This window comes from Ziziphus jujuba, chromosome 10 (genome assembly GCF_031755915.1).
Source record: "Ziziphus jujuba cultivar Dongzao chromosome 10, ASM3175591v1".
In the NCBI taxonomy this organism is placed as follows: Eukaryota; Viridiplantae; Streptophyta; class Magnoliopsida; order Rosales; family Rhamnaceae; genus Ziziphus; species Ziziphus jujuba.
Window position 1 is genome coordinate 14,477,198 of NC_083388.1, and position 25,470 is coordinate 14,502,667.

The 25,470-nt window shown below is 34.1% G+C and overlaps 1 pseudogene; it reads right to left on the reverse strand.

Moving 5' to 3' along the window:
* Positions 1–8,579: 8,579 nt before the first annotated feature.
* On the reverse strand, positions 8,580–9,802 carry LOC112490629 (uncharacterized; annotated as a pseudogene).
* Between the last annotated feature and the right edge of the window lie 15,668 nt (positions 9,803–25,470).

Here is a 25,470-nt window from a genome sequence, read left to right on the forward strand (position 1 = left end):
AGAGAAAATTCCAACTCAGCAAAATACAGTAAAGCTATCAACAAAATACAGTAAAACTGGCCAAACTTCCTCCTATGTGCACACCACCTGTTTGATTGCCTTTGAAGCTTCCTTGAGTTGATTCCATAACCTCTTAGAGATATGTATTGAATCCATGAAGTGTTGAAGCCATTTCTTGCTGCCCAGAGTCCATATTTGCATGAAAACAGCTACCTGGGTCTGTATCGGCCTCCACCACTTGGATGCTTAGAACGGGTCTTATATCTTCAGGTATTGACAAGACCTTTTGAGAATTAATTACTTCCTGTATAAAGGCAGCCAGGTTGTCCTTAAATCTTTTAGCTTGAGCCTTAGTGATCGGCCCAGTCTTCATCTGTATCGGATCAACACCCCAGCGGGTTGTCAATTGTGCAGGTTCGGGCAGATTTTCATCAGAACTAGTTGCTATTTAAGTGTGTTTTAATAATAACTTTGAGTTAATTCTTTGGGTAGAAAACTTCAAGAGAGTGTGAGCTCAACAGAGGGTTAAAAAGAAGAAACTAGTGCGCATACACGAGGGTCGAAACCTTATTTGAGTGAAACAGGTGAAGGAGTGAATTTGGTGAGGATTTTTTATTATTTTTACTAATATGGAATATTCAAGGATGAGGAAATAAGATGGATCATTAAGGATTAATGAAGAAGAATCCATGGGGTTCAAAGGTGATTCAAGAGCAACGGGAAGTGGAGGCAAACATAAAACATGATGGCGATCATGGAACAACTCTAACGGATGAATGCTCACTTTGATCATTTAAATCAAAGATTGGAAAGAGTTAAGAACTCACAAGGTGGATCGAATCCTAGGAGAGCACCACATGAAGGTCGAGGTTAAAGACAAGGTGGTCGTTGACACATTAGGGAGGAGTTTGAAAGAAGTAACTATGGAGATAAGCTTGAAGAGGAGGTTGATGATATTTTTGCATTCTAAGGACAACCTGTGGGAGGTATGGAAGAGATGAGGATGATGATCTTGGGAATATTAAGGTCAATATACACCATTCATATGGAAAAGTGATCCGAAGGCGTACTTAGAGTGGGAGGAGTGTATAGAGATGATCTTCGATTGTCGCAACTATTTGGAGTCTAAGAAGGTAAAATTGATAGCTGTGGAGTTTGGCCATTATTCACTTCAATGGTGGACAAATGAGAAAAGTACCCAAAGATGAGTAGATGATGAATTGATTACTACTTGGCGACAAATGAAGGGAGTCATGAGGAAGCGATTTGTACCGACTCATTACCATAGATTGTTACATCCAAAATTACAATCTTTATCTCAAAGAAACAGGACCATGGAAGATTATTACAAGGAGATGTAGATGCTCATGATGAGATTGAGTATGAATGAGGATCGTAAGGCAACCATGGCAAGGTTTTTACGAGGTTTGAATCGAGAGATAGCCAATCGAGTGGAGCTACAACAATATGTAGAATTGGAGGAGATGCTTCATGTGGCTATCAAGATTGAAAGTCAAATCAAGAAGACGGGTACAAGTTCATGGTTTGGAGGAGTATAAAATAACGGGAGATCAAATGCAAATGTTTGGAGAAGCAATCCCACTTATGACATGAGGCCAAAATCGAAACTTAGTGATGAAAGCTCCAATCGACCAAAGAGAGAATCCAAGATCAAATTTTTCCAAGCACACAAATATGAAGGTAAATCTGATCTAAACCTTCAACATCTAGAGACATTGTTTGTTTTAAGTGCCATGGACGAGGACACATTTTTAATCAATACCCGAATAGGAGAATCATGGTGTTGAAAGGTTATGGTGAATTAGAATCCGAAAGTGAGGTAAGTGTAGGAGAAGCTGAATTTGATGATGAAGATGTTGGAGATGAAGAACAAGAGGAATTCAAAACGCTCAAGGCTTCGAAGGCTGAATTGAGCTAGGTGGCAAGAAGGGTTCTAACAGCGTACAAAGATGAAAATCAAATTGAAAGAGAGAACGTCTTCCACACCCGATGTGAAATTCAAGGTAACATTTGTAGTATGATAATTGATAGTGGAAGTTGTGCAAATGTAATTAGTAATATTGTGGTTGAGAAATTAGGATTAACGACCATTAAACGTCTCAAACCATATAGATTACAATGGCCTAATGATAGTGGTGAGATGAAAGTAAACAAACAAGCCAAAGTAAAATTCAGCATTGATAAGGATATGGATGTTGTATTGTGTGATGTTCTTCCTATGCATGCTGGTCATATTTTATTGGGGATGTCATGGCAATTTGATAAGGATTCCATATACTATGGGAGAGAAAATTCCATTGTATTTAAAATTAAAGGGAAAAAGGTTAAACTGGAGCTGTTAACTCTAAAGGAGGTGTTTAAGGATGAACTTCAAATTAAACAAAAGCAGGAGGCTGAAAAGCGTAAAGAAAAGGTTAATATGGCACCCACAGCTTCACCATCTATCCAAGAGGGCAAGGCGGAACAACCACATCCAGGTAAGTATTCTAAACTCAGTGTGAGGGGAAAAACAATGACAAAGCCGAGAGTGAGAAAAATCCAAAAAAAGCCAAGAGTGAGGTAAAAAAAAAACGGAGTCCGTGAGAGAAAAAGAAAAAGAGAGGAAAGAGAAGAAAAATAAAAAAGTTCTATCTTACTTTCGGAGATGTTGATAGAGCAATTTTGAGTAAGAAACCATTGCTGGTCATGATATATAAAGATACTTATTTAAATGATCAAGCTAACCTTGAAGAACTTGAATTGCCAAGTTCTATCTCTTCTCTTTCACAGGATTTTAAAGATGTATTTTTGGAGGAGATTCCTAATAGTTTACCACCTATCCAAGGGATTGAAGATCAAATTGATTCTGTGGCAAGAGCTTCGATTCCTAATAGACTTTCATATAAGAGTAATTCTGAGGAGACAAAGGAGATACAAAGATAGGTAAGTGAGTTGTTAGACAAAGGTTATACTAAGGAAAGTATGAGTCCATGTACTGTTCTTGTTTTATTAGTTCCAAAAAAAGATCGATCATGGTGTATGTGTGTTGAGTGCAGAGCCATAAATAATATGATGTGATTCCGCTCGAGCCCGCTCCACCGATAACCCGCTGGGGTGCTGACTCGACACGGATGAAGACTAGGCCAATCACAAGAGCTCAAATTAAGCGAATTAAGGGCAACCTGGGAGTATTTATACAGAGGGTAATTAATCTCAATAGAGCTTGTCCATACTTGAAGATACAAAGCCTATTCGAAGCATCCAAGTGGTGGAAGCCGATACGGACCCGGGTGAAGGTTTTGGTACATTTTTGGAGTCCGGGAAGCATGAAATGGTTCCAATTCTTTATGGGTTCAATACATATGCCTAATAGGTCATGGAATCAAGTTAAAGCAGCCTCAAATGCAATCAAAAAGGGCTTGTACAGACAGCATCAACAATTTGGCCGAATTTGCTGTATTGCTTGCTGGCTTTACTGTATTAGCCTTTTCTTATTTTTCCAAGCATGGGCAACGTGTGGGACTTCATATTCAGCTTATTTGGCATCCTAAAAATCATCTAGAAGCTGATTTGAAGCTCAAAGAGGTCAAAGATTGATCAAAGTCAACTTGATCAAAAAGGCTAGCATTTTTAGTTTCCTAATTTGTTTTTACTTTTTGTTTTAGGAAACTACCATTACTTTTTGGCTTTTATTTATTTATTTTCTGGAAAAATAACTTTAGGAAGGTTTTTATTTTATTCTTTCCATTGTAAATTAATTAATTCCTAATTTAATATAAAGGAATTAATTAATCAAACTTAGATTAGGAAAGGAAGTATAGTTTCAGCCAACTAGGTTTCTTTATGTGTGGTGGCTGGTTTTCTTTATCTTCTAGGGTTTTATTTCGTGGCTTTGTAGCCTATTTAAAGGCTTATTTTTCAATATGAATACAACTTTGATTTGACTAAAAAAAATACTTGTGAGATTAATTATCTCTTTGTTCTTTGAGAACACCTAAAACACCATTAGAGAATTGGTTGTTTTAGCTTGACTTATCAATAGGTTTTCCATCCCCTATTGTGGCGTCTACATTATACCAAGGTTTCTAACCACAGGTTGGTTAGGGGTTGAGGTCCATTCCATTAGAACTTGAACTTAATTAAAGATCTGGGCTAATATAATACGGGTTTAGGAGCAGGTCGTCCTAGGTTCGTATCATAATATTACCATTAAGTATAAATATACAATTCCTAGATTAGATGATATGCTTGATGAATTGCATGGTGCTTGCATGTTTTCAAAATTTGATCTTCGGAGTGGATATCATCAAATTAGGATGAAAGAGGGTGATGAATAGAAAACCACATTTAATACTAAATATGGATTGTATGAATGGTTAGTGATGCCTTTTGGATTAGCTAATTCACCAAGCACTTTTATGAGATTGATGAATCATGTCATGCGTCCATTTATTGGTAAATTTGTGCTTGTATACTTTGATGATATTTTAGTGTATAGTCAAAACATTGATAAACATATAGGGAATCTTAGGCAAGTTTTAAATATTATTAGGAAGGAAAGGTTATTTGCTAACATGAAAAGTGTGATTGTTGCAAAGATGAACTTGTTTTCCTAGGATTTGTTGTAAGTGCTGCAGGAATTAAAGTTGATCAATCCAAGGTTCAAGCAATCCAAGAGTGGCCCAAGTGAGGAGTTTTCATGGTTTGGCTAGTTTCTACTGAAGATTTGTCAAGGATTTTAGCACCATTGCAGCACCTTTAACCAAAGTTGTAAAGAAGAATGTTGGATGCAAATGGGGGGAAACACATGAAAAATATTTTAATTTGTTAAAAGAAAAATTATCTAATGCACATTTATTAGTTTGCCAAATTTATCTAAGATTTTGAAATTGAATGTGATGCTTCGGGTGTAGGTATTGGAGCTGTTTTAATGCAAGAATGAAGACTCATAGCATACTTCGGTGAGAAGTTAAATGGAGCGGCATTGAAGTACCTGACATATGATAAAGAGATGTATGCGTTGGTGAGGGCTTTAGAGACATGGCAGCATTACTTAATGCTGAAGGAGTTTGTGATTCATACGGATCATGAATCATTGAAGCACATCAAAGGCCAAGGGAAGCTTAATCGGTGGCATGCTAAGTGGATTGAGTTCATTGAGAGTTTTCCTTCTGTCATCCACTGCAAGAAAGGTAAGGAAAATATGATTGCGATGCATTATCCCAAAGGTATGTATTGTTTTCCACTTTAGATGCTAGATTGCTTGGATTTGAACAATTGAAAGAATTTTATGAGCATGATAATGACTTTGGTGAAATATTTAGGAGGTGTACAAAACATGGGTTTAGTAAATTTTACATCTTTGAGGGATACTTGTTTAGAGAAAATCAACTTTGTATGCCTAATTGTATCATTAAAGAATTGTTAGTGAGGGAAGGTCATGGTGGGTTATTGGTGTTTTAAAAACTTAATCCTTGCTGCAAGAATATTTTTATTGGCCTAATATGAGGAGAGTTATGGAGAGAATATATGAAAGATGCTTGAAATGCCAAAAAGCCAAGTCTAAATTGAAGCCGCATGGTTTGTATCATCCTTTACCGATTTCAACCTTTCCTTGAGTGGATTTGTTATGGATTTTGTTCTTGGTTTACCTAGGTCTAGGACAAGAAAGGACTCAATTTTGTTGTGGTGTATAGATTTTCCAAAATGGCACATTTTATTCCATATAATAAAACTGATGATGTATCTAATGTTGCTAATTTATTCTTTAAGGAAATTGTGAGGTTGCATGGTATGCCTAGAACTATTGTATCGGATAGGGATGCTAAGTTCTGAAGTCACTTTTGGAAAACTTTGTGGGCTAAGTTAGGGACTAAGCTTTTATTTTCAACTGCTTGTCATCCATAAACTGATGGACAAACTGCAGTAGTAAATAGGACTTTGTCTACATTGTTAAGGGCTTTAATTAGTAGAAATTTTAGAATAAAGGAAGAATGTTTACCACATGTTGAATTTGCTTATAAGAGATCTTTGCAGTTAGCAAATAAATTTACACCATTCAAGATTGTTTATGGTTTTAATCTTTTGACTTCATTAGATTTAACACATTTGCCTTTAAGTGAACGTGCTAATATAGATGAAAAGTAAAAAGTAGATTCATGAGAAGACCAAGGAAAATATTGAGAGGAGGATCGAAAAATATGCAAGGAGTGCTAATCAAGGCCAAATAAAGGATTTATCTGAACCTAGAGGTTGGATTTGGTTGCGTTTAAGAAAGGAGAGGTTTCCAAAACAAAGAAAGTCGAAGCTTATGCCGTGTGGAGGTGGACCTTTTTCAAGTTTTGGAGTGGATTAATGAGAATGCATATAAATTTGACTTAGTGGGTGTGTATAATGTTAGTTCTACATTTAATGTTGCTAAATTATCTCATGTTGCTGCAGGTGATGATTTTGATTTGAGGTTAAATTTTTTTCAATAGGAGGTGAATGATGAGAATCCACCCGTGCCCGTACAACCAACTACCTGCTGGGGTGCTGATCCAATACAAATGAAGATCGGGCCAATCACTAGAGCTTAAGCCAAGAGATTTAAAGACAACCTGGCTGGTTTCATACAGGGCATTATCAATCCTCAAAAAGGTTTATCCATACCCAAAGATCCAAGACCCTTTTCATGCATCCAAGTGGTGGAAGCCGAGTTAGACCCGAGTAGCTGTTTTATTGCATTTATGGACTCCAAGCAGCAATGAATGGGTTTAACACTTATTGAACTCACTTGATATCACTAAGAGGTCATGGAATCAAGTCAAGTAGAGCAAAGGCAACCAAAGAAGCCATTTGCGCATGGAATGGCTTGTTGGCTGAATTTGCAGTATTTGCCACTAGCTTTGCTGTATTTTGGTAATTAAGCATTTTCTCTTTGTTCCCATGAAGGGCAAGCTGGAAATTGGTATTTGGCATCCTAGATGGCATATGGAACCTGATTTGGAGCCTTTACAAGCTGGAAATTGATCAAAGATAACTTAATTATCAAACTAGTCAACTAATTTCCTAATTTGAGTTTGACTTTTTGTTTTAGGAAACCATCTTTTATTTTGGTTTTTATTTGTTTATTTGCTGGATAAATCAACTTATAAAATTTAGAATTTTATTATTTTGATTTTAAATTAATTAATTCCTAATTCAAAATAAAGAAATTGATTAACACAAATTAGTTTAGGAAAGGAGTGTGAAAATTGGCCAAGCAAGGTTTCCTATATTATATGGCCGATTTTGACTAGTCTTTTGGGGTTTTATTTTATTCTCTCAAATCCTATTTAAAGGCTTATTTTCAATGAGAAATTAGCTTACATATTATACAGAAAATTATTTGTGAGAAAGTATTCTCTTTGTTCTCTTTGAACACCTAAAACACCATTAGAGAATGAATGTTTTAGTTTGACTTATCAATGGGACATCCATCACCTTAAGTTGATTTTTCCAGCAAATAAACAAATAAAAACCAAAATGAAAGATAGTTTCTTAAAACAAAAAGTCAAATTCAAATTGGGAAACTAGTTGACTAGTTTGATCACTAAGCTATCTTTGATCAATTTTCAGCTTGTAAAGGCTCCAAATCAGCTCCCATATGCTATGTAGGATGCCATAGGATTAATAATGATTCCCTTACATTGTCATTGATTAGAACAAAGAGAAAATGCCAACTCAACTAAATACAGCAAAGCCAGCAGCAAATACAACAATTTTAGCCAAAATTCCTTCCATGTACAAATGACCTTCTTAGTTGCTTTTTATTCTTCCTTGACTTGATTCCATGACCTATTAGTGATATTAATTAAGTTTGTGAAGTGTTGAACCCATTCCTTACTGCCCGTAGTCCATAAATGCACTAAAACAGCTACCTGGGTTTGTATCGGCCCTCACCACTTGGATGCTTAAAACAAGCTTTGAATCTTTAGGTATTGATAAGCCATCTTTAGAATTTATAACTCCTTGTATAAATCTAGCCAGGTTGTCCTTAAATCTCTTGGCTTGAGCTCTAGTGATTGGCTTGATCTTCAACTGTAGAAAATTAGCACCCCAATGGATTGTCGGTTGTATGGGTATGCATACGGGCGGATCCTCATCAGGTGAGGTTTGTGAGGAATGGTGGTATGAGTGGGAAGGAAAGTAATGTTTTTTGCCAAGTTTTTGTCGTGTGAGGTAAGGAATAATCTGAGCCATTCATTTCATAAGTTTTGAATCTAATGGCTATTAATTTTTCCATGTTTTTGAACTGCACTATATTGGTCAGGTCCGACATGATGATAGGAAGATTCTAAATATATATATATATATATATTTATAGAGGTTCATGAATTTATCTTTGGTAAATATTTTAAAAGAATAAATAATCTCTCCATAAATTCATGTGATTTTCATAAAATAAATAAGTAAATAACATGAGTTGTCTCACCTTATTTTGCACTTTACTTAGATGTAATGCTATTACACCAAAGACCCAATACACATATAATACAAACAATTACATGGTTGGAAAGAGGGAAAAAATATTTACTTTCTTAAATTTGTTATTAGTTTTAAGCAATCCCATCTAAAGCAAGCATAGATGGCCGTTGAAACCTACAAGCCTTGTAAGCAGGTGATAAAAACGATGGAGTGTGATACTTGACCTCCCCACCAATCATTGGCATGGGAACCCTAATCTTCACAGTACTCACATAGTTTGGCCTGTAAGTCTTTCCCAAAACACCTTTAACCTTTAACAAGATCAGATAGATTGGAAAATTTGAATTGTATTTCCAAGTAAGCAAAAGCTTCATTAGCTGGTAGTCTATAATTGTGAACCCGGTTTTCTTTGTCTCCAATTAGTCTAACCTTTATGTATATTTCCACTATCTCAACCACTTTAACTCTAACACTATTAGCATTCTATGTTCTTTCCACTAGCATTTCTCTTTCTGAAAAAATAGTCCTCCATTCTACATCTCCATCAGTATGGATGTTAACCAACACATCACCCCACCTCACTACTAGAGCATCAACATTGTCATGCCAATGTGAAACTCTCTTTGCTGCAACAACAAGTGTTTGAGTTTTGAACATGATGGAGAGGGCTTGAACCCATTTAAAGTCTCGATTCCTTCCTCGTGGTCTAGTTCCAATAAAGCGAGCATTTATCTGGAAGTGGTCATCTGAGACGATGGCAAAGTTGTCTCCTTAGCTCTATGGAAGTACAACATTACTCGGTCACCATGGACAAACCGAGGATCATAACAAAGAGAGCCATATCCATTACAGTTGCGTTTTCTATCTACCAAAAAATATTAACAGTGACTTAGATTTGTGAGTGAAAAAATTCTAGAAAATGAATTGAAAACTTCTAAGAAGAATAATGTAAAAGGGGGGGGGGGGATCCTGTTAAAACTTACATTTGCATATGGCTTCACACTTGCTGCTGCAGTTGATGAAACAACCTTCATTTTTCTTGTTATTCTTAGGCCTTTTTCTAAGGGCATTGAGATGGGCATGTAAGTATCTTATAGGACCAAGTCCCTGCTGCTTGGCATAAAGCTCGTTCCTGTCCACTTCTTAATGGTGTTAACACAATGTAATCTATTGTTGAATTATAGTTACTACCATTTCCATTTCCATTGCCATTGCCATTGTTGTTGTTTTCGTTTCCATTACCATTGTTGTCATTTCCATTTCTTTTTCCATTGTTTTTCTTTCCCGTTCCCATTGCCAATGGTCCTGTTCCCATTTCCGTTGCCACCATTGCCATTTCCATTTCCATTGCCATTGTTGCCACCATATCCATTTCCATTTCCATTGCCATTTTTGTTGCCATTGTTCCCTTTGCATCACCATTGCCATTGTTGCCATTTCCATTTCCATTGCCATTGCCATTGCCATTGCCGTTGTTGCCACCATATCTATTTCCATTGTTGTCATTGCCACTGTTGCCATTTCCACCATTGCTGTTTCCACTGCCATTGCCAATTCTATTGTTGCCATTTTCATTTCTGCTGCTGTAGTTTCCATTTCCATTGTTGTCACCATTGTTTCCATTTCCATTGTTTCCATTTTCATTGCCGATCCTTTAGGCCCGAATGAAGGTGGCTTCAGCAAAGATTATTACTATTAAGAATGCCATCCATAGATGTAATTCTCTTCTTCTCATTTTTATGATGTGTTTCTCTTCTTTTATTGATATATTAGAAAAGAATTGATGGAAAAAGAGGATGCAAATGGTAGGGTAAATATAGGGAGTGATCAAAAGGGACTAGTCCTTGGAATTCAACTTAATTCTTCTATTGCTTCTTGGATAATTAGACAAGGTGAGAGAACAAGCATTCATATGAGTATTCCTTGCAATTTCCTGGGCAATTGGCTTTGACCAATTATATCTGACTATTTTGTCTTCTTATGAACATCTACAAAACATTCCAAGGATGATAAATCCTTATGAAGGAACTATAAAACTTGTCACAACTTTAGCACCTTCACTAACTTCTTAGATTTTAATAATTCTTATTATGTTCACATAGAGCTTGTAACTTGCGTATCACAATAAAAATCCCTTACAACTACCTCAAAGGTTTTACCTATAGTTGAGACTCTATCCAATTGAAACTTTACTAAAATAAGATAACCAAAAAATCCAGCTAACTATTTCTCAAATTTTTAAGTGGAAGATTCACCACTGGTTAATAACATTAACGCTGCATTTAATTCTTTCAATAAATGGATGCTAATTCACATATATGCTATTGAATTCAAAATCATTAGTATTAATAATCCAAAATTATTTTGTCAACATAATATATCTAATAACGAATAATGGAAATTAAATAGTATCTTGGAGGGTAAAAAACCATGCATCATTATCATCTTCATTATCGTTGTCATCGTTGGTGAAAAAGTGTAATGTGTTAGTTTAAAGTTTGAAACAATTGATCCAATAATATTGTTGATAAGTAATTGGATTGCCCTTTACTTAAGACCATACTATAAGTCTATAATGCTTATCAAATTGGATCAAATTAATCTTAATTAATTAATATAATTAGATACACCACTCTTAGATTAAGCTATAAAAAATGGTTGGTTCTCTTTTCCAAGAAAGTGTAAAGAACATTAATATATATATATATATAGTATAAGCTAAAATTTTGCCAATAAAAAAAAAAAGAAGAAGAAGAATAAACTAAGATTAAACAATAGTTAAACATTAATAATTAATTGAGTAAATGTATGAAAAGGAAAGGTTACTTATGTTTGAAGATAATTATTTCAATATGTTATGAAAATTGAAGAGAAAAAAAAGGGTACATGAACCAAATTGGCCAATAAATTGGAGCCCTACAATTATGGACACCTTAGTTGCCAATTCCATGGAAACCTTGGTACTTGATCAAATTAATCTCAAACCTCTTATTTATTCAAAGTTAATGTGATTAGGGCTCTGTCATTGCCATGATTACAATATGTCCTTAATAATTCTCATAAATCTATGGAGATGTGGACAAAATTACCTTTCACGGTTCATAACTATAAAATTACGATTTATTTCTCATATAGAAATTTTGTTTCTATCTCCTAGGCTACAGAAATTTGTGATGCTTGGAATTCTCTATAGATGACTTTTATAATCTATGGAACTCTTAAACTTCAAATAATTAAAGTCAACTATAAGCATTGCATAAAATTTAGGCAACTGCTACAAAAGTTCCAGTGACAAATATAAATTTGTCAATTAATGTAGGCATTACATGACAAAAATATCAATTGCCATCTATTTTGAATTCATGTTCAAGTACATGAAGAATTCTTGCTTGTGATAAATTTTTATCATAAAAGATCCAAAAAATTTAAGCGCTAGTATTTCTGATGAGAATCCGCCGGTACCCCTACAACTGACTAGCCGTCAGGGTGTTGATCCTGTACAAATGAACACGAGACCAATCATGAGGGAAAAAGATAAAAGATTCAAGGACAACCTGGTTAGTTTCATCCAAGGAGTGATTCAATTTCAAAAGGGTATGACAATACCAGAAGATGCAAAGCCCATCTTATGCATCCAAGTTATGAAGGCTGCAAAAGACTTGGCAAGTTGTTTTGGTGCTTCTATGGACTCCGCGAAGCAATGAATGGATTCAACACTTTATGAACTCAATTGACATCATTAAGAGGCCATGGAATCATATCAAGGTAGAATCAAAAGCATCTAATTTTAGTTTGTGCGCATAAGCTTTCTTTTTGGCCAAAAATGCTCATGTTGGTACTGACTTTGACTTCTTTTGTTAATCAAGCAAGTTTGACTTATTCCAACCCAGAGGCGACACATGGAAATCAATATTAATCCTATTTGGAATCATACATATCATATTGGAGCTGATTTGGAGCCTAAACTAGCTGGTGATTTGTCAAAGACAGCTAAGTTGGCAAACTAGTCAACTAGTTTCCTAATTTGAACATTTGACTTTTGTTTAGAAAATAGTCTTTATTTTGGTTTTTATTTATTTGTTTTGTAGAAAAATTACTTTAGGAAAGTTAGAATTTTATTATTTTGATTGTAAATTAATTAATTCCTATTTCCAAAATTAAGGAATTAATTAAACCAATTTAGTTTAGGAAATGTTAGGAAATTCAACCACTTTCTTGATTCCAATTCATGTTGGCTTCATTTTACCTACTATTCTAGGGTTTTTGTTTTGTACTCTTAGCCTATTTAAAGGCTTATTTTTCAATGAGAAAGCAGCTTAGAAGATTGTTCAAAAATTATTTGTGGGAAGAATTCTCTTTGTTCTCTTTGAACACCTAAAACATTGAATAGAATTTAAGTGTTTTAGTTTGACTTATCAATAGGATATCCATCACCTATTGTGGCGTCTTTATCATATACCAAGGTTTTTATTCACAAGTTGATTAGGGATTAAGGTGACGATTAGAAATGAACTTAATTGAGATCTGAGCTAATATAATATGAGTTTAGGAGCAAGTCGACCAAAGTTCATATCAGTTTCCATTTCATTTTTACCCCCAAATTGTGATGAAAATTTGAAATAGTCACTGAACAATTTAATTTTGACAAGTCAATACATATCAACTCAAACAATGGCACAAAAATTTTGCCTAAAATGATGCATTCATGCTATATCCACTGAAGAAACCCAATTTTTGTTCGACGAAAAAAATTGAAGTGTGTTTTCCCTCTTTCTCTCAATTTCCTACGATTGACGCTTATCCTGCTCTAGCTCACTCACCCACTCATAGCTTTTAGCTTCAAAAGACTAACATTTCATATATGTTCATTCGAGGCCCTTGCAATTTGGCTGATTGCGATGATCGTCTCATTCGCCTTGCAGCTGTGGTAGACATTTCACAGTGTTTGATGCTACTGACTATGCCTGGTATGCTTTACTCTCTCTCTCTCTCTCTCTCTCTCTCTCTCTCTCTCGCGTGCACACAATATGTCCGTTTTAATCTTCTTGGTTATGGTATGGAATTCCCCATGTTATTGTTTTAGATGCTTTGGTTGTTGGGTTTTTTATGCTGATTTTTGTTGTTGAATGGCATTTCATGGTACGCATTTCACCAATTAATGGGTTCTTATTTCATGCAATCTATTATGCCAAAATAGTTACCATTGCAGCGGTAAATATGGCAAGCTAAGATTCGAATTTTTTTTTCCCCATGAATCTTACATAAAAAATAAGGGAGACCATTTTCGAATATTGTTTTCAATTTTGTTACTTACTTATGGAACTACATTACTAGCTTCAGTTCACAATGCATAGACATTTCATTTCTACCCATTTGAACTCGTGGTTGGTAGTTTAAAACTTGTGCATGCATTGGTCAAATCTTTCAATGAAGTATGTCTAAATCAATTGGTCATTTTGTTGGATAGTAATTAGAAATGAATATATTAGGTTTATTATTTTATTTGATGTGGCTAAATCAAAATCGTCGCTTACATATACATATGTAGATAAATTTTGAATTTTGGTGGATGATGTGATTCCACCCGTGCCCTTTCAACCGACTACCCGTTGGGGTAACGGTCCTATACAAATGAAGATGGGGCCAATCACTATGGTACAAGTTAAGAGATTTAAGGACAAATTAGCTGGCTTTATTCATGGAGTGATTCAATCTCAAGAGGGCATGACAATACCTGAAGATACAAGACCCGTTTTAAGCCTTGGAGACCGATAAGGACCCGGGTAGCTATTTTTGTGCAAATTTGGACTCTGGGCAGCAAGGAATGGTTCTAAAACTTCTTGAAATCAATTAATATCATTAATATGACATGGAATCCAGCCAAGTCAGAATCAAAAGCACCTAAAAAGGACTTGTACAGACAGCCTCTCAATTTGGCTGAAAATGTGCTGTTTTGCCGCTGACTTGACTTTTCTTCTTGTTTGACTTATTCCAATCAAGGGGAACGTGTGGGAATCATTATTAATCATATTTGGCATCCTACATGGCATATGGAAGCTTATTTGGAGCCCAAAAAATCTGGAGATTGGTCAAAGATACCTTAGTAGTCAAACTAGTCAACTAGTTTCCTAATTTGATTTTGACCTTTTGTTTTAGGAAATTAGTCTTTTACTTTGATTTTTATTTATTTATTTGCTGGAAAATAAGTTTAGGAAAGTTATTATTTTAGTATTTCAATTTTAAATTAATTAATTCCTAACTCAAAATAAAGGAATTAATTAATCTAAATTAGTTTAGGAAACAAAGAAAAATTAGGCACTTTCATTTTCTCTACTTTCTTTTTCTCAACACTTAATGTCTGGTTTTGAATTAACTTTTTAGGGCTTTTGCTTTGTAATATTAGCCTATTTAAAGGCTTATTTTCAATGAGAAATCAAGCTTGAATTTTATACAGAAAATTATTTGTGAGATTGAATTTTCTTTGTTCTCTTTGAACACCTAAAACACCATTAGTGAATGAGTGTTTTAGTTTTGATTTATCAATAGGATATCCATCACCTATTGTGGCATCTTCATTATATACCAATGTTTCAAATCACATGTTAGTTAGGGGTCAAGGTGACCATTAGAACTTGAATATAATTAGATACGGGCTAATATAATACGGGTTTAGGCGCAGGTTGTTCTAGGTTAGTATCAATGAAGCACCTTGTTCCATGCTTATTTGTTTGCCCTTTGTAATTTCAAGCTTCGGTCATATTGCCATGACAATTGGTCTTTTAAAGTTGTTTATTTTATTGGGAATTTCCATAATTTAATTATGGTATTGGTTAAACTTGCTATGTGTTTTTAGCTGCCTTGTGTAGATATCATTTATTTTTTTGTTCTTTTAGTATTATTTGGCTTGTTTAACATGTCATATATAATATATGATCCATTTCTTTGGTTTTAACAATGGTGGAGCATTGTGTCAACCAATGCTTTTTCCAAATGTATTGTTCAGATTTTCTGTTCGTTTTCCTTTTCTTTCATTCTCCACTTTACTTTCTACTTTGTGTATGCCTAAAGTCATATTTATGTTTTCCTTACTACTTAGTTAACTAGAATTTGAAATGAATAAACTTAGGATTTCCATTCTTATCATAGACATAACTAGCTCATTTTGTATACATCGTACATTTTTCACTTCACAAATTCAACTTGTTGAACTTGCTATATGATGTTACTTGTAAACTCAGTTGTGCTTTAAATGTCTCTATGATGCGCATATAGAAATCACCATGTTTGTTTCATTGTATTACGTGACACTTGATATTTTAGAAACCAATGCAGTTATTACTTTATGCTCCCTGTTGGACTCGATTGGTTCACATACTTATGCATGTGCATTTTTGTTTCTGCTTTTTCTTGTTCCTCATATGAATTTTAGAAATACTTTATCTACGCCTATATGCTTTATGTGGCATTCATGAGGTGGTAATCCTAGCTATAGTATCTACTGTGTTGTTACATTACATTTTTTTTTCTTTTTTTATCTGGTAATCCTAGCTGCAGTATCCGTTGTCCTGTTACATTACACTTTTTTTTTTCTTTTTTGTATATATATATTTTACTTTTCCATCAAGCTGTATTATTTGTGTGGTTGTACATATGTTAATGGGAACAAAGTTTGTATCTCATTGTCCTAACTATGTTTGCAGCTCTTAGCAGATATTGGAAAGTTAGGACTAAATTTGACAACTTCTTAATTCTGCTGGGAATTACCGTCCAGTATGTTGGTCCCTTTTTACTTACGTTTCTATAGTTCAAACTATGCATGTTGCATTACGATATATCATGCATATATTTAAACAATGTGTTTTGGCTAGTAGTTATATATGTATAAATTGAACATTGATGTAGCAACCATGTCATAACTACTATGTTACGCTCTCTCTACAACATCCTAGTGATTCAAGTTATGTGTAAATAGACCACGTGCTATGTATTCACAACATATTTTAGTATATTATCATTTTAGTATTCACAACGTATTTTAGTATATTTATGCATGTTGTATGTACAACTTAGAAACGGTTGTATTTAAGTATATTATCATTTCATTCTACCATTGTGTAAACTTGGTAATGTTTAGCAGCTTCATCAGATACTTTGGTGATTTAATTTAATTATGTGTCTTCCCTTCCCTATTTGTTAAGAATGCCACATTATTGTTGAAAAACCACCATGTCATTAAAGCCTAAGCATCCTAACCTTGTAGTGGAATTTCCTTTTCCATGTTAGTTATGTCTATAACATAAAAGTTGAAGCTTTTTCTTACATGGTCTTGGTTTATATGAAAGCATTCAAGATTCATAGTAACACATTAAGTAGCAGCGAGTCCATTTTTACAAGTTAAGCTGCGATCGTTATCCAAAATTTGAGCATGTAGATGATTTTATTGAATGTTCATAATTTGCATTTTTACCACATGTCTATTTAAATGATACAATATAGCAAGTCATATTACATGTAAGTAGAAACTGATGGTTGTTGTAGTTGTTGTGCCCTTACTTATGGTAAATTTAGAAGCATGTTGCATGCTTTCTGTATCCACATAGGCAGCCATCTATTAAGGGCCAGTCTTTTCGAAGTCATTCATTGCATAGGAAACTACTTAAGGATATCAAGGAACACAAGATAAAACACATGGAATGGAGGCATAATTATAAGCCACTTCTACATATAAAAGAATCAATGTCTCCCAATTGTTTACCTGCATGTTGATGCTGATGCATTAACGCAAACATACATACATATGTTCATATATGAGATAAGTTGTAATGAAATAGCTAAATAACTATTGAGACCTCCATCATAGTTGCATGGAATTGTTGTTTTTTTGGTTCCGCAACATCTTGTTGCTCTTCATCTTGTAGTCAGTCACATAACAACATGTTTCTTATGATGCAAGGCATCACTATCTTCTTTACCATGAAAGCTAACGACTGCTCCTTCACTTGCTTCACACATGCATCAGATTGTCGCATGTTTGATAAGAATAATGGTTAGCATATCATATAGGCTTCTAGCTAATCCGAGAAATGTATAGAAAATCTTCTGTTAATAGAATAATCTAGCACTATATGCGTTCAAGGTAAAATTTGAATTTACATATTGTGTTTACACTTTTAAGCATGTCTTGCCATAAACCACTTGCTAACTTTTTCTTGCTGCATCCCATATACAAGTGCTTGGCATGTTAAGCTACTTCACAACAGGTAATATATTGACCATGTCATTTTCATATGTTTGTTCAACCTATTTTTTCATACTATTTAGATATTGTATCTGTGCCTTACTCTATTACTTGTTTCATGGATTGTCTATCCATGTTCTATATTTACTGTACTGCCGTTATACTTTGGATGTATATATATGCATTCCCAAAAAAACATATTATTTCGTGTTTTTGCATACTTGTGATTTTCATTTCCTGCTTATATTTTGTTATGTGACTGCATATTGTACTTGGATCAAGACATCCATATAGTATGATTTTTATATTTGTGGAAAAATATGAATTTGGTCATAATTGCCTAGTTTCAATCTATTAAGTTGTCTAGAGACGTACGGGTACAAACTAGTACATAGCATATATTCTTAGATTGGCACATTTGACTTATTAATGGTATTGCTGCCATTTTTTCATAGTTGTTAGCTACACATTTGTCCCTTCATTATCGTTTTTTTTTTTTTTTTGGCTCCTTTAACTTCCCATGCATAACTTGCCATGTTTCTCATATAATGGTGGGGTTTGTGTCACGATTAAGCATATAGATATGAATAAAAGTTGGATGCACCTATGCAATAGAAGACTTCCTAAATATATTAATGGAGTCAACCATGTTTTAGATTTTGCAAGACAAAATGTTGGCAATGGGACTAAAACAAAATGTCATTGTGATACAAACCTATGTTGACTTGCTCCTAAACCCGTATTATATTAGCTCGGATCTCAATTAATTTTAGGTTCTAATTGTCACCTTAACCCCTAATCAACTTTTGATTAGAAACTTTAGTATATAATGAAGACGTCACAATAGATGTTATTCTACAATTTTAACATTAGGTTAATATTGTTCTTAGTTCATTCATGATCTTCATAAAAAATTTTTTTTTTGTTTCCTATTCAAATTAGGTTTTCTTGTTTTACCGTATTTTTGCTTTCTAGTTTGTTGGTTAGTTTTCATCATTGTTCTTGTTAATTTGGTTTATTGTTGATTTTTCTTTGCTGTTTTAATCTCAATTAGTTGCATTCATATATTCAAAAAAAAAACAAAAGGAAAAAAAAAGGATTTGTGGCAACATATTGCACACTCACAAAATTTGCAAATTGTGTTGCCATGGTTTTGAGCTTGTGTTCGGTTTGGAATTGTGGTTTGTGTACTCCTTGGTGCTGCTGGAAATTATCTTTGCATAATTTTATTTGCGATATTTAAAAAAAAAAAAACAGAACCAAAAACAAAGGAAAAGCCGAAAGCCGAATAAAAAAAATTTATAAAAGGCCGGTTTTGGTTGAAAGTTTGGAATTTGAATTTGTTTGACTTGGAAAAAGTGAACTTATGATATTTGGCGTTGTTAGAAATCAATATTTGCTGCTGGATATTTGAATTTTGAGTGCTAAAATTGTTTGGATTAAAATTGGCAAAGAAACAAAAACTCAAATTACAAGAACAACAACCAACGATTATTCCAAGTTTTTTCGAATTGGTTGTTGTTCATTGTTTGAACCTCTTTTCTAGATTTTGTGCTTAAAATTTTGAGTTCCTATTATTCTGTTTTGTTTCTTGCTAAATCCAAAAATTACTTATTGATTTACTTTATTTTAGGTTAGTTAGGCCGAGACTAGGTTTTGTTAATCCACTCGGTATTTGTTTGTTTTTAGTTGCTGTTTTGTTGATAAGTTTAATTAAGACTTACTTAGGTTAGTTAGGCCAAGACCTTATTTTAGTGAAACACATGAGGGAGTGAGTTTAGTAAGGACTTTTGTGTTATTTATACTAATATGGAAGATTTAAGAATGAGAAGGGGAGATGGCTCATTTAGAATTAATTAAGAGGAATCCATAGGGTTCAAGGGTGACTCTCGAGCAACGGGAAGTGGAGGTGAACCTATGATGAGAATCTGCTCGTACCTTTACAACCAACCCGTTGGGGTGCTGATCCTATACAGTTGAAGACCAGGCCAATCACTAAAACTCAAGCTAAGAGATTTAAGGACAACCTGGTAAGATTTATACAAGGAGTTATCAATTCTCAAAAGGGCTTGCCCATACCTAAAGATTCAAAGCATGTTTTAAGCATCCAAGTGGTGGAGGCCGATATGGACCTGGGTAGCTGTTTTAGTGCATTTATAGACTTTGGGCAGCAAGTAATGGGTTCAACACTTCATGAACTTAATTGATATCACTAAGAGGTCATGGAATCAAGTCAAGTCAGAAGCAAAAGCAACTAAGAAGGTAATTTACGAATGGAAAGGATTTTTGGCCAAATTTGCTGTATTTAACGCTGACTTTGTTGTATTTTGGTGATTAAGCATTTTCTATTTGTTCCGATCAAGAGAAACTTATGGGAATCATTATTAATCCTATTTTGTATCCTAAAAGGCTTATGTTGTTGGAGTTTGGTGTGGTTTTAGGTTCACTTGGCCAAAAGTGTTGTACACAAGGTGTTAGTCTTGTGCACAACCTTTAATCCAGTTTTTGGTTTGATGTTTAGGTGATTTTTGTGTTTGTTTTTGGTATGGTGATATCTAGGATTGTTAGGGTTTTTTTTATTTTTATTTTTGAAGAAGAAGAAGATGAAGAAGAGGAGAAGATGTTAGAGTAGGCCACACAAAACTAGACAGCACACTAATTCATTTTCGCTTTTCATTCATTTGTTGCATATATAGATACAAAACTTGTCTCATACATGTGAGGTGTGTGTGGGACCAAATGAAAGTCTTTAAAATTTAAAATTTACACATTTTCCACTCAAAATTATGATACATAACCGTTCAACCACCAGCTTCACATCTAAGTGCATAATAATGACAAGAGTTGGTGAGATTTTGAATTTCAAAAAACTGTCTCCACCTAATCCTGTACTTCTACTTTGACCAGATGGAAGGCTGGGATATCTTCATCTAAATTGCCTGAATTTTGGCATGTGGCATTTTAAAATATCAGGGATGAAATATGGAGAAAACTAAGTCAAAAATAATTAGGTAAGGCCTCCAATTGATCTCAAACCCGTGGGCCATAACTGGTGGAAATCTCAGCAGTTATGCCAACTTGCAACCTGCATATCTTGGGTTTCACAAGGCCTTTTTGGGTCATTATTCTTTCTATGTTTTCATTTACATGTATATTAAAACATACCAAAAAATCATAACCTTTTCCTAAAAGCTCAGAGAACGCCAGCTCCAACAATTGACCTATGTTGCTGGAAATACTGTTTCCAGCACATAGCCATTTTACAAAATAGAATCAATACCCAACAAAGAGACAATTCTTAAGCTAAATACAATAAAACTTAGGCACTCAAAAGAAATTAAAAGGAACATAAAACATAGACATAAATATTGCATTAGGTCAATTCAACAAAATATGTATTTTAAAGAAAGAAAGAGGGTGCAAACCTTGGAAGATTTTGGTTTGCACAAGGTGGCAATATTACCACCTTTTCTGGACAAATTACTTTAGGAAAGTTATAATTTTATTATTTTGGTTCTAAATCAATTAATTCCTATTTTCAAAATTAAAGAATTAATTAATACAAATTATATTAGGAAAGGGTGTGAAATTAGGCAATTTCCTAATTTGATTCTATGTTGGCCGAAATTTCCTAATCCTTTTAGGGTTTTATTTTGTTCTTTCAAAGCCTATTTAAAGGCTTATTTTCAATTAGAAATCAGCTTACATATTATACAGAAAATTATTTGAGAGAAAAAATTCTGCTTGTTCTTTTTGAACACCTAAAACACCATTTGATAATGAGTGTTTTAGTTTTACTTATCAATAGGACATCCATCACCTATTGTGGCATCTTCATCATATACTAAGGTTTCTACTTATAAGTTGATTAGGGGTTAAGGGGGCCATTAAAATCTGAACTTAATTGTGATCCGGGCTAATATAATACGAATTTAGGAGCAAGTCAACATAGATTTATATCATTTGGTATCATAGCCGAATTTTGTTAAGGTTTGATCTATCCTATTTGCTTTATTTTATTTTGTGTTAATTTGCAATTTTAACATTAGGTTAAGGTTGTTTCATACCCCTATATGCTCTATATCTTAAAAAATAAAAAAAATTATTGCTAGTCAAATTAGGTTTCCTTGTTTTACTGTATTTTTGCTTCCTTGTTTGTTGGTTGTTTTCACCATTTTTCTTGTTAATTTGGTTTATTGTTGATTTTTTTTCTTTGCTATTTTAATCTTAATTAGTTGCATCCATATATTCAAAAAAAAAAAAAAAAAGAGTTTGAAAGCACATTGCATTAAAATCTCAAAATTGTGCACTTTCTTTTTGTTAGATAGCAGAATCGGGATTGTTGAATTTGGCATTGAAGTGTGTGGTTTGTTTTGTGTTTGGTGCTGCTGGAAATTGTGTTTGCATCATTATATTTGTGTTAAAAAAAAAAGAACCAAAAAAAATAAATTACAAAAGGCCAGTTTTGGGTGAAGTTTAGAGTTTGAATTAGTTGTTGGAAATTTGTTGAAGTTACTGAGATAATGTCTATTTATTCAATATTTGGTTGCTGGATATTTGAATTTTGAGTGCTTAAAATTAGTAAAGGATTTGATACAAAGATTTAAATTATAAAAAAAACAATAAACAACTATTGCATATGTTGTTCGAATTGATTCTTGTTCATTTTTTAAATCTCTTTTCTAAATTTTGTCCTTGAATTATTGGTTTATTCATATCATGTTCAGTTCTTTATTCATTTTGAAAATTTTCTTGTATATTTACCTTGTTTTTGCTTAGAAAAGACAAGACTAAGCTTTATAAATTCACTCAGTATTTGCTTATTTTTGCTTGTTGTTTTATTGATAAGTTTAAATTAAGGTACACTTGTGATCTAGCTGCTGTTTAATTTTTTTTAATTTGAGCTTTGAGTTAATTTTTTGAGTGGAAAAAGATACGAGCGTGTGAGCTTAAAAAAGGGTTAAAAGCTAGAACTAGTTTGCAAACACGAGTGTTGAGACCTTGTTTGAGTGAAACACGTGAGATTGAATTTGGTGAGGATTTTTTTTGTATTATTTTTACTAACATGGAAGATTCAAGGATACGTAGAGGAGATGGATTATTAAGAATTAATGAAGAAGAATATGTGGGGTCGAAAGGTGACTTAAGTGCAACAGGAATTGGAGGCAAACATACGAAATGATGGCGATCATGGAACAACTCCACCAGATGTATGCTCACTTTGATCACCTAGATCAAAGATTGGATAGAGCGGAAAATTCTCAAGGTAGGGCCGAATATAAGGTTTTATGCACATGGTGGCCAAGGTCGAGGAGGCTAAGGGCGACCTAAAGAGGAATTCGGAGAATGTAATTTTGGAGATAACCTTGATGAAGAAATTGATGATATTTTTTGCACTCCAAGGAAGATCAATCTGTGGGAGACCAGTAAGGAATGAGGATGATGATCTTGGAAATATTAAGGTTAACATACCACCTTTTATAGGAAAAAGTGATCCAGAGACCTACCTAGAATGGGAGGAGCGAATGGAGATGATATTCGATTATCATCACTATTCGAAGGCTAAGAAGGTAAAATTGCTAGCTTTGGAATTTGGTCATTTTGCACTCCAATGGTGGACAAATGAGCAAACTACCCAAAGAAGAATTCGAGATGAACCTATTACTACTTGGCTACAAATGAAAGGAGCCATGAGAAAGAGGTTTGTACCATGTCATTAGCATAGGTTGCTACATCAAAGACTCCAATCATTATCACAGGGTGGTAAGACTGTGGAAGATTACTACAAGGAAATGGAGATGCTCATGATGAGATTGAGCATGAATGAAGTTAGAGAAGCAACCATGGCACAGTTTCTAGGTGGGTTGAATCGAGGATAGCCAATTAATTGGAATTACAACGATATATGGAATTGGAAGAGATGTTGCATGTGGCTATCAAACTTGAGAATCAATTCAAGAGGAGGATTACAAGCTCATGGTTTGGAGGTGGTACAAGCAGTGGGAGGACAAATCCAAGTGTTTGGAGAAGCAATCCCACATATGACAACAAGCCAAAATTGAAGCTAGGTGATGAGAGCACCAATCGGCCAAAAAAGGAAGCCAAGGCCAAGTCTATCCAAGCACCAAGGAATGAAGGTAAATCTGATCCTAAACTTTCTAGAACCCATGATATTGTGTGTTTTAAGTGCCAAGGATGAGGACAAATTGCTAGTCAATTCCTAGGAGAATCATGGTGCAAAAATGTAATGAAGACTTGGAATCCAAAAGTGAAGAAAGTGAGGCTGAAACCGAACTTGAAGAAGAAGCTATTAGAGGTGAGGAACATGAGGAATCCAAAACACTCAGGGCTTCAATAGCTTAATTAAGTTTAGCAACAAGAAGGGTTCTAGCAGTGTACAAAGATGAGGATCAAATTCAAAGAGAGAACATCTTCCACATCCAAGGTGAAATTCAAGGTAGCATTTGTAGTATGATAATTAATAATGGGAGTTGTGCAAATGTAATTAGTAATGTTGTGGTTGCAAAATTAGGCTTAGTAGCAATTAAATATCTCGAACCATATAGATTACAATGGCTTAATGATAGTGGTGAAATGAAAGTAAACAAATAAGCCAAAGTAAAATTCAGAATTGATAAATATGTGGATGTTGTTCCCATGCATGCTAGTCATATTTTATTGGGGAGACTATGGTAATTTGATAAGGATGCCATACACCGTGGAAGAGAGAATTCCATAGTTTTTAAATTTAAAGGTAAAAGGGTGAAGTTGGAGCCATTAACTCCAAAGGAAGTATTTAGAGGCCAATTATAAATGTAACAAATGAGGGAGCCCGAAAAGCTAAAGGGTGGTCTAGTGTGGCACCCACGATTTAAGCACATATCTATGAGGACAAAGTTGCGCTTGCTATCCAAGGTAAGTATTCTAATCCCAATTGTGAGGTGAAAATAATAGATATATTCAAGAGTTAGAGGAAATCTGAAAAAGCCAAGAGTGATAGTGGAAAAATGGAACCCATGAATGGGAAAGAAAGAAAGAGAAAAGAAAAGAAAAAGAAAAACTTTTATCTTAGCTTGAGTGAAGTTAAAAAGGAAATTTTGAATGATAAACCACTAGTGGTCATGATTTATAAGGATGCTTATTAGAATGATCAAGCTAACCCAGAAGAACTTAAATTGCCAAGTTCTATTTCTTCTGTTTTGCAAGAATTTGATGATGTCTTTCTGGATTAATGTCCTAATGGTTTGCCACCTATCCAAGGGATTGAACATCAAATTGATTTTGTGCTGGGAGCTATAATTCCTAATAGGCATGCATATAGGAGTAATCTTGAGGGGACAAAGGAGCTATAAAGGTAGGTAAATGAGTTATTAGATAAATATTATATTTGTGAGAGAATGAGTTCATATGCTGTTTCTATTTTGTTAGTACATAAGAAATATGGATCATGGCGCATGTGTGTGGATTGTAAAGCTATTAACAGTATAACCATTAAATATAGACATCTAATTCCCGGGTTAGATGATATGTTAGATGAATTACATGGTGCTTGTATGTTTATTAAAATTGATCTTAGGAGTGGGTATCATCAAATTGGGATGAAAGAGGGTGATGAATGGAAAATCGCATTTAAAACTAAGTATGGATTGTATGAGCGGTTAGTAATACCTTTTGGTTTCACTAATGCACCTAGAACTTTCATGAGATTAATGAACCATGTCATGTGTCCATTCATTGGAAAATATATGGTTGTTTACTTTGATGATGATCTTGTATATAGTAGA